General features: G+C 39.1%; 1 non-coding gene across 1 annotated transcript; it reads left to right on the top strand.

Moving 5' to 3' along the window:
* Nucleotides 1-11,164: 11,164 nt before the first annotated feature.
* Trnat-cgu lies at nucleotides 11,165-11,236 on the top strand. Its single transcript has one exon. It is a non-coding gene; the product is annotated as a tRNA-Thr (tRNA).
* Nucleotides 11,237-11,667: the final 431 nt, after the last annotated feature.

Here is an 11,667-nt window from a genome sequence, read left to right on the forward strand (position 1 = left end):
AATACATCGAAACAAGTGATCATTTCTCCGAAAATCTACATGTTATCGAAGTTATTTTAGTATATAAATAATCTACACAATGTGCTTAAATTGCTGTTATCCATTTGTCGTTATAATATTTTATCATTATTTTTTGCCAATTTTTTGAAAACTAGCCTTCCTGTCGCTATTTTACCGGCGACGGACGCCTGCGATTTCAGTGCCGCGCCGGAGCTCGAGGAGGTGAGACGTATGTCGCTTCGCTCTCCGAGTTTTCATTGCAAACGTCGAGAATATTTATCGTTGTGTGGGTCGGACGCCTTGTTTATACACGGGCTATCCTCGCATTGTGTGTGTGTAAACAGCGACCAACGAATTTGATCCTAGATCCGTAAATATTTGCTTTTGTAATATTTTGTTATGTTTGAATGTTAAAGTATTACAACGTTATGATGATAAATATGCGAAAATTACAATACGGTCAAGATGATAAGACACATCAAGATGGTACTCGGGATCTGATGATGGAGCCAGAAGGTGGTCACCAGTACCAGTGAACCATGTAAGTAAACGACTTCGTGTTTAGGCTCGTTGGGTTCGTCTCAACAAGGCCTTTGACAAGAGGTGGTACTCAGGGTCTGATGATGGAGCCAGATGGTGGTCACCAGTACCAATGAACCATATGACTAAACCACTTCGTATTTAGGCTCAATGGGATCGTCTCAATAAGACCTTTGACAAGAGGTGGTACTCGGGATCTGATGATGGAGCCAGAAGGTGGTCACCAGTACCAGTGAACCATGTAAGTAAACGACTTCGTGTTTAGGCTCGTTGGGTTCGTCTCAACAAGACCTTTGACAAGAGGTGGTACTCAGGGTCTGATGATGGAGCCAGATGGTGGTCACCAGTACCAATGATCCATATGACTAAACCACTTCGTATTTAGGCTCAATGGGATCGTCTCAATAAGACCTTTGACAAGAGGTGGTACTCGGGATCTGATGATGGAGCCAGAAGGTGGTCACCAGTACCAGTGAACCATGTAAGTAAACGACTTCGTGTTTAGGCTCGTTGGGTTCGTCTCAACAAGACCTTTGACAAGAGGTGGTACTCAGGGTCTGATGATGGAGCCAGATGGTGGTCACCAGTACCAATGAACCATATGACTAAACCACTTCGTATTTAGGCTCAATAGGATCGTCTCGATAAGACCTTTGACAAGAGGTGGTACTCGGGATCTGATGATGGAGCCAGAAGGTGGTCACCAGTACCAGTGAACCATGTAATTAAACGACTTCGTGTTTAGGCTCGTTGGGTTCGTCTCAACAAGACCTTTGACAAGAGGTGGTACTCAGGGTCTGATGATGGAGACAGATGGTTGTCACCAGTATCAATGAACCATATGACTAAACCACTTTGTGTTTAGCCTTATTGGGTTCATCTCAATAAGACCTTTAACAAGAGGTGGTACTCAGGGTCTGATGATGGGACCAGATGGTGGTCACCAGTACCAATGAACCATGGAACTAAACCACTTCGTATGTAGGCTCATTGAAATCGTCTCAACAAGACCGTCGACAAGAGGTGGTACTCAGGGTCTGATGATGGAGACCGATGGTGGTTACCAGTACCAATGAGCCATATGACTAAACCACATCGTCTTTAGGCTCATTGGGATCGTCTCAATAAGACCTTTGACAAGAGGTGGTACTCAGGGTCTGATGATGGAGCCAGATGGTGGTCACCAGTACCAGTGATCCATGTAACTAAACCATTTAGTAATCAGGCTCATTGGGTTCTTACTTCTTCTTAATAAGACCTTTGACAAGAGGTGGTACTGAGGGTCTGATGTTGGAGCCAGATGGTGGTCACCGGTACCAATAAACCCATGTAACTGAACCACTTCGTTTTTTTATGTTATTCAAATATGCGAGTTGATTTTTGGTGACCACAATCTCTCTCCATCATCAGACCTTGAGTAACACCTTGAAGTAATTAGAATTATATTTGACTTATTTTATCATCATATTAATATATACTTTACTCTAATACTTATCATATAACAAAAGCAAACATTTGGGATGGGATCTACTTAAATATGACCACAGTTTATAATTATTACTTTAAATTTTTAAATAAATTTTAACGTAATTAATATTATTTTGCGCAAAATAATGTTTTCGTACAAAATAATGTTTATTAGAAATCAAAAGTTTATATCGAGATAGTAGATTGTGGTTGTTATCAAAATTCCATAGGAAGGATCAAGATTGTTTTGTCCATTATTGTAGTGCGAGCGAGTGATAAGACGTGCTAGAAAGGGTCGGCATATTGGGCTCGCGCGGCGGGTAAAATACCTAATTTCGCCCGACGCCGAAATGTTATAACGCTCTTAAGGAAATGGGTCTGGAGGTGAACGCGACCAAGTGTGAATTTTTCTGTTGCGGCCCACTTGTTCTCCTTCCTTGTATTCTTTCCAGACTCTGCTTCCTGGTCTCAAAGAACTCTTACGCAGCACATTTTACCTTCTGGGCTGTCCGATATTTCCGGAAGCCATCCCAGATGCAATTGAGACCAGAAGACGGCTCCTTCTGCATGCCCAGGAGCGCCTCAAAAATATAGGTACCCACCTTGCCCGAGGCTCCACAAGTGCAGAGAGCTTGGGATGATGCTGGTGCCAGAATCCCACTTTCCCGTCTTTTTAGCGCCGCTTCAGGTGTAGACTTGGCAAGACTCCGGTCGGTGTCTAAGGTAGAAGCGGGAGCTTGGTTGCAAGCTTTCCCTTCTCCTTATCTGGGAACTCTCCTCGACAGTGACTCAATGCGTGTGGCTGTGGCTTTCCGCCTGGGCTGGGCTGCGATGTTTGTATACCTCACAAATGCATCTGCGGCTCCACGGTGGAAGCTAACGGCCATCACGCTTTGAGTTGCCGTCGCTGTGCAGGAAGATTTCCCAGACACCATGCACTCAACGACATCGTCCGGAGGGCCCTGGCAAACATTCCTTGCGTACTAGAACCACCGGGCCTCTGCCGCACTGATGGCAAACGTCCTGATGGCTTAACCCTGGTAATGTGGCAGAAAGGAAAGTGCCTGCTGTGGGACGCCACGTGCGTCAGCACTTTCGCTGCCTCACACCTAAGCCGGACGGTGCAGATAGCCGGTGCTGCTGCAGAATCTGCAGCTTTGTTAAAAAGAGTAAAATATTCTGCTCTCGAGGATAAACATTATTTCGTACCCCTCGCCTTAGAGACAATGGGGTGTTGGGGGTCAGAGGCCATAGTGTTTATACGGGAGTTGGGACAGAAGCTGAGAGAGAGAGGACATCCGATGCTCGTGCGGGCTCGTACCTGGTGCAAAGGTTGTCCATTGCCATCCAACGTGGCAATGCGGCAAGTTTGATGGGCATTTTATTTGTTTACGTAAGATTGTACATACTAGTTTTATTTATTGAATAAATTTCTGCTTCGATTATATTACTCTAAACAAGTGTACTCACGTTAATACATCGCGTTCGGTTCGGCGACATGTTTCGAGCCATTTTGGAAACCCGTCATCAAGCATGACAAAACAATTAACTAAAAATTACTAGCTTAAACGAAAATAACCATCCTAAATAATGCCAAACGTTTGGATAACGAGAATAAAGTAAGTCGTGCATAATCCGCCGAAGGTGAGCACAAGCGACGCGTCCAGTGGAACCACATGCCACAAGTTGATGCGGAACGGGCGGTGCTCGAGGTATGCAGCTGCCAGCGTCAGCTCAGCGTATAGTGCGTCATCTGGGCATAAGAAATAATGAACGATTGAATGATTATCAATTTAAAAAATATATATAAATGGGCTTACTCTTGGCTTGGCCATAGCCTAGCCAAGGGCAAAGACGTGGCCTACGATGGAGTGAGCTTGCCCAGAAGATGCCTGTACATCCTAGATTTTAAGGTTGCCGGGTTAGATGATTGGAAATATAGCCGGGCGCAAGGAATTCAAGGAACAGGTAAAGCGCTTCGTGCGAATTCGCGGAATTTCTACCAAGTAAGAAATGAAACCGGCCGTGCGTCTAAGAGTCCGATGCATGGTAAAAATGTCATATGCCTATCCTGGTTCACTATTATCTTGCAGATACTTTCTTCGCATATATTTCCCGGCAGTTGGAAAACTATTTGAATATTGTGTTTGCCAACGACTTACATCTTTTCTAGAACGTTTCGGCTTAATTAGCGATAAACAATATGCCTACAGGAAAAACAGGTCATGCATTAATGTCATACGTGAAACTATCCAAAAAATCATGGTTGCCAAAGAAAAATCGTCTCATGTTGCCATTTTGTTATGTGACATGACTCGCGCCTTCGATTTGTGTAACCATGAAGTACTAGGGAAAAAGATCCACCACTTAGGTATCCGTGGTCCTGCCCACCAACTGTTGTTGGAGTTCCTAAAAGACCGACAGCAAGTGGTGGCCTTAAACAACGGCCAGGTAAAATCTCATTTGGACGGCATCGACATAGGAGTCCCACAGGGATCGTCTTTAGCTAATCTATGCTTCCTGATACAGGTCAATGACCTCCCCTCAATTGTTCGTGGCGACATGTATTTATTCGCCGATGATGCATGCGACGTATTATCAGCCAATTCCGTACAAAGCCTAGAGGAAATTGTAAGGACTGATATAAGAACAATGCAGAATTGGTTCTCTAATAACGGCCTAGTCTTAAACCTAGCTAAAACTCAACTCTTGCACATAAATTTGGGAGGAAAGCCTCCGAAACCTCTAAATATTCGCATAGATGACGCCAACATCGGACAAGTAAACAACACAAAATTTCTCGGTGTTATTCTGGACTCTTCGCTTAAGTGGGACAAGCACATAGACGTCACATGTGGCAAGCTCTCAGGGGCGTGTTTTGCACTGGGAAGGCTCGCTCACGTGCTACCTCAGAAGTAACTACGCTCCAGCTACTTCTCCCTATTCCACTCCACCATGTGCTACGGCCTTGAACTGTGGGGAACAGCAGCGGAATGGCACCGAGTGTTTATTTTACAAAAACGGGCGATAAGAATAATATCCTTCGCTCCCCCCGGATCACCAGCAAAACAACTTTTTATAAGCAATAACATTTTAACACTCACATCACAATACATTTTTAACATCGCCAAACACGTACACACACACAGACACACATTTAATACAAGCAAGCTAACACGAACACGTCTAGGAAGCAAAGAACGCCTGCTCCTCCCCAGTTGTCGTCTGACTAAGTCCTCCAAAACTATGCAGGTACAAGGTCCCAAGATTTTTAACAAACTTCCCAAAGACATTACCTGTATAGAATCTTCGAACCAATTCACACGAGCGTTAAAAAAATGGCTTATCGCCCACGCTTTTTACGACATGAATGAATTCCACATCTTTTAAATTATTTAATTAACATTCACAAAACATTGTATCCATTTAATTCTAATATTATATAATGCTCAATGGTCCTTAATGTAATTTAAAAATGTATTACCATATTTAGACAAATCAAACTACGAATACTAATATAATAATTTTAATTTTAATATACCATATAATAATTATGTACCTAAATCAATTGTGACGTGTAATATGTAACAATATTATAAATAAATGAGTATGAGTATGAGTATGAGTATTTGATTTGCATAATAGTTCTTGGCAGAAGTCACGTTTGACAGAAACACCTTACTCGTACGCAGAATATGCTTTGGCATAAATCAATTCGCAGATTTTTATAATATCGAATCGTACGTTGGCATAATGTTGATAAGCATAATAGTCTTCTTCTGTAATATATAGTCTTCATATTATAGTACTCTCGCAGATCATATTTGTGCATAATATTGAAGCGGCATAAAGTTGTAATTTGCTTTTTGATAGCGAGTCAGATGTGTTGGGGATGCAAGATACCTAACACTCCTCGCTTCGCTCGTCATCGTATGTATCGGGCTCTGGGTCAGTATCTCCTTTTCGATAGCGTGTCATAATTCTGCTCTTGTAATAGTATGCTATACGATTGTTATGGTACATACAATTATGCTAAATCAAAGTCGACCAACGTAATGTTCTGTGAAACAATATTCTGCTAAATGTGTCGTATGCGTGGTACTAAAAATGCCTACTAAGTTTTCTGCAAAATTACCATTCGACTGAAAGTTTTTTTGCGAAACATGTTATGCAAAGTGTGTATCTGATAAAAATTATTCTGCCAGATGAGGGTAACCAGCGTATCCTTGTTAGACCCTTGGGGCCACTCACAAGTCACATTAAGTGATAGTTCTCCTTGCCACTGGAATACTAACCATTATTAAGGCCAACGAGCCGGTCCGCAATAGTTGCTTTAAATTTATCCATTTCCATTTGGATCAGTTCGGAAAACACAGCTGGTAAACAAGCAAGCGCGACAACGTAGGAACAGTTTGCTACTAGAATAATGATATCAAATGTTCCGATTAAGGTGTCCTGCAAATAAAAATTAAAGCTTAGTTTATTAGTTCAGAATACTTGAGATTTTATTTATTTATTTAACCTTTAAATGCATGGTGATGTATATATGCATCATATATTTGATGGCCTGTGGCTCAAAATGTAGCTATCCAAAATCACATTTATAGCTTAATTATTATTCAGTATTTATTATTATTTAATAAATAATTAAATAAATTAAACAATATTTATGATTTATTATTTAAAGATAAAGATGAAATGGTGGAAAAGTGTGAAAAAACAGGATGATGGCGATTTTTAGTATGTGATTTAGGCAGATTTATTCGGAGTTAGTAATTAGGTTAAGTATGTTTAAACATTTTATCATGGGGGTTTCACAAATAGTTTGTAAGTGTAGTTTCTAATAGTAGTAAAACTGTACAAATAAAACTTACCAATAATTATATATTTATATAAATAAGTTTTGGCCTATTTAACTTTTAACACTAATTTAGTATTAAAATCGGTATTAAATATTTTTAAAATTATTTTTCCCAGAGTCAGAAAATCGTTGTCTATCACATATATTAATATCTCGTTAAAAGAAAAAAAATATGCATTTAAGGGTTAAACTTGACAAATGGCGGACTTAATACCTTAAGGCATTCTCTACCAGTCAACCATAGGGCCAAACAGAAATTCACGAATGTGGGTGCAGTGAGAAAAATAATTTAGAAAGCATGACAACTATAACAATATTATTTACAATCAATATAATACATTAATAATACGTTCATATCATTACACATGTACTAAATGAAGACTTTTTTCACCCATGTGGTGGAAAATTTTGCTTGGCTCTGAATTTTTCTGCTGATTTTCTACTCCCTGAAAAAATTCACGAGATGTTTCGCGTAAAAAAACGATGTTGCATTCCCAATAACTGTATTAGGCCACGAGATATTCAGAATCAGAATCAGAAATGTTTTATTGCAATATTATTAGCTTGATCAACGAACGATTCTAGATGGAATGGCCGAAAGCAGAAAGTTTCACTACGGGATGTTGTTAGGGATAGTCAGGAGACATGCATACTAAAAGTCCTCGGACTTTGGACCTGAGCTCGAAGAGGGGGGGATAAAATAGGTCCCATTTTTTTGATCCCAAAGGTCTAAGATAAATATTTTTCAAGATATGGAGCAATGTATGAAGTAAAAAGTGGGGGGAGGGTGAATATTTTTAAAAAATTGTCAGTTTTTAGGAGCTCATACCAAGACAACGGTTAAGAATAGAAAAAATGTTACTAGATCAAAGTTATAGAGAATTTTATAAGCTTTCAAAGTGTAGTAAACCAAAATTTCGTATGACGCATAGTTTTTGAAATATGAGCAAAAAACCAAAAAATGGGACCTTTTTCATCCCCCCCCTCTTCGAGCTCAGGTCCAAAGTCCGAGGACTTTTAGTATGCATGTCTCCTGACTATCCCTAACAACATCCCGTAGTGAAACTTTCTGCTTTCGGCCATTCCACCTAGACCCCCCTTTTGAGCATTCATTGACTGATCTATAATGGTATTTACAATAATAGTAAAGGTGCTGGTACATTTCTTGAGTAACACATAATCTACCCATCAAGAGCATGCAATAATATTTTCATTATAATTGTCTCACAAGTTTTAGGCTTATTATAAAATTATTACTAACATACTATGGATTAATTGACATATATTTGGAATTTATTTGTTATACAATACTTCATCGAAATTAAAATCAAAATATTCTGTTAGATTATAGAAACTTGTTTTAATTAGAATTTTCTTTAGCGTTTCTTTAAACTTTTTTCCAGACATCATTTTGATGTCGTTTGGCAAATGGTTGTATATCTTAATACTAGAATAATACATCCCCTTACGTAACATTGTCAATTTTATGTCCGGTACTTGTAAGTTAAGTATATACTTATTTCTAACAGGTCTGTTTGTTTGCATGACATGAAATTCCGAGGGGTTGTTTTTGATGAAAGTACAACATTGCAAGATGTAAATTCCTGTAAGTGTCAGCAAACCTTGGGACATGAATATATTCCGACATGACTCATCATCTCTCAATCCAAACATAATTTTTATACATCTCTTTTGTAGGATGAATGTTGATGGGGCATTTACAGAGTTTCCCCAGTAAATAATACCATAACTTAAAATAGAATAAATATAACCAGAGTATGCCAATATTGCAGTTTTTGTGGAGGCTACATTTACAAGTACTTGCAATCCGTAACAGAATTTCCTAATTTTACTATTGACAGTCTCAATGTGTTGTTTCCAATTCTGATGACTATCAATTACGACTCCAAGGAATTTACATGCTGGAACTTCTTCAATTTTGGTGCCTTCGTAATTGATATTCAGTTGGATTGATTTAGCTTGTTGAGGTCTAAATTGTATATATTTCGTTTTATTTAGATTTATTTTAAGATTAAGAGTTGATAGCCAATGTATAATTATTTCTAGGGTCTTGTTTAGCGTCGCCTCATATTCAGATCTACCCTGTCCCCTCCCTAAGATGAGTATAGAAGCGTCATCTGCATAAAGTGTGCTGAGATGGGGGTTTATTCTAGAGAATTGGTTAATATAAATGAGGAACAACAATGGTCCCAGGATGCTACCCTGAGGCACTCCAATTTTATTTTCCATAAACGTGGATAATTTTGGCTGGTAGCAGTTTTCTTTTTTATCGTAATATGTTATTTTGGTTGCTTGCTGACGGTTCAGTAAGTATGACTTTATAAGCTTGTGTGCAACTCCTCTTATACCCACCTTTTCAAGTATATTAAGTAATATTGAGTAGTCTACGCAATCAAATGTCTTAGACATATCTAGTAGAAGCACTACTGCGGGAGATTTGACATCGATTCCGTTTTCTACGCCTTTCATTATTTTCATTAGTGCGTGTGCTGTTGACAAAGACTTCCTAAATCCACATTGAGCATGATCAAGAACATTATATTTGTTGAAGAAAGACATTAATTTGGAGTAAATAACTTTTTCAAAGATTTTGGTGAAGTTTGGTAACAGAGCAATAGGACGATAATTTTTTGAATCTGTTGTTTCTCTCTGTTTAAAGACTGGAATTATAACTGTTTTTTTTAAACTATCGGGAAATGTTCCATACTCGAGAGACAAGTTAATTATATGGACTAGAGGTTTTACAATATAAAGTGCACTACGTTTTATAATTTGTAATGTAATTTGATCAAATCCGGTACTGCGCTTGTTTTTCAGAGTAGTAATGATTTTTAATTCTTCGTCTTCGGTAACAGGTGACATAAAAATGGATGTATTGTTGTGTGTGTGCGTGTGTGTTGTTTCACCATTGATTAAAAAAACGAACCTCGTCTTTGATCCTTAAAGCGACCTTAGCGCCATGAGCAATGAAGTAGACAAAACAGGAAACAAATCTCGCAGATAGCTGTAAGAATAAGGCCTGTAACTACTTATGTTTAGTTACAAAAATATATATTTAAAAAAACGTATTCGAGTATTTACCTCCAGTTTGTCCACAAAAAAAGCTACGTTAAAGTTATCAATCAACATTTTGTACAGTTTTAAGGAGTTGTAGATGGTTTCACTTTGATTATCTATAATAGCAATACTATTGACGTGAAATTTTAAATTGAAATCAAAAGCTTCTCGCAGCAGAGCTAGTCGGGAATAAAATAAATCCAAGAATATACCATGGTGGGCTACTTGAGTACTCGAAGCTATACCCAAAAAACAAAAATACATCATATTCCAATTAAAAATCCCTAAAATAAGACCAGTGGATAAAGTATGGCTAATTAAAAATAAAAACATAAATACAAAAATGGATTTGACCGTAACACTCAATAATTGTAAGTGTGAGACACCCAATCCTCTGTCTATTTGCTCGATTATTTTACAGAATTGAAGGAGATGGTGCTCTTCGGTGAAAAGGGATATGCAAACACATGTTACGTAGTCAGTAAAGGGAAGGAGGCTGAGATATTTTTGAAAGCTTTGGTCTTCGATAAAGTCGCTGTAGTATTTGGTGATGTTTATGATGAATAGGGCGGAGCAGTAGAGGCGCGCGGCGGCGCGGAGGGGTGCGCGGGCGCAGACTGGCGAGTAGAAGCCGAGGGCGAGGCGCACGCGCAGCAGGCCGCGCAGGGACAGCACGCCCTCTGACGTCTTGGCGCGGGGCAGTAACTCGTCCATTCTGTGTCACAAATGCATTTAATAGTATCTCTGTATCAATATTCAGTCCAGGGTACGTAGTCGAATGACACAAACGTTCACGAAACGAAACGCTCGTAGACATCTATCTCTATCGCTCTTGCGTTTTGGCCAGACAGAGCCAGACTACCTTTCGGGGGGTTTCGTTTTCGTTTCGCGTCGCAGAAATGCCATTCGGCTACGGGTCCAGTGGTGGTTAAACCTTTCACTGGGGTCGAAATATGAAGGAATTTTAGAGGCGGGACAGATTTACAATAAAAATTCATTTTAACTGCAATGTGCAATGGGCCGCTCACCACTACTCTAAGTCTCAATAGTTCAAATCTCACCAAAGGCAGTCATTTTTCCAGTTTTAGACTTATATTGACATGGTTAAAGACCGTAACTTCAATTTTAGCTTCTTGACAATTTTCTGACATTATCCCGGCACATAGGGTCATGGGGTCCGCCAACATACACTAGAGAAATTTCGTCGGGTACCACGGCGGGCGGGTGGTCTAGTGGTGAGGACGTTAGCCGCGTAAGCTGAAGACCCGGGTTCGATTCCCGGCTCGGCCACCAGTGGGCCCTGTCGTTTTTTCTTTCGTGTATGATATCTATTTAAATTTATAATTTATATATAGTAGTGTGACTACTTGAAAAAAGAACAAATCGAAAAATATTCAATAAAATAATTTGATTTGTTCCCTAGCAGCTTAACCCTTCTTTGCATGGTGATGGAAATTTCCATCACAACATTGTCATACCAATTGAAGGTAGTTTTGCAGATTTGTTATTAAGTTTTTAAATGTAGTTATTTAAGAAAATTAATCTTTTTTCGTGTTTATTCTTCGTATGATTGCTGTCGCTTATTAATAAGAAATTACACCTGTTTGAAAACTATTAGAGTGCAACCTCTATGTCATTAAAAAGACCTAGCAGCCTTTACAAAAAAAAATGTCAGGTGTCATATCAAGAGTCAAGATGTCTGTTATTGTTCTTTCAAAAAT

Source organism: Leguminivora glycinivorella, chromosome 15 (assembly GCF_023078275.1).
Source record: "Leguminivora glycinivorella isolate SPB_JAAS2020 chromosome 15, LegGlyc_1.1, whole genome shotgun sequence".
Lineage (NCBI taxonomy): Eukaryota > Metazoa > Arthropoda > Insecta > Lepidoptera > Tortricidae > Leguminivora > Leguminivora glycinivorella.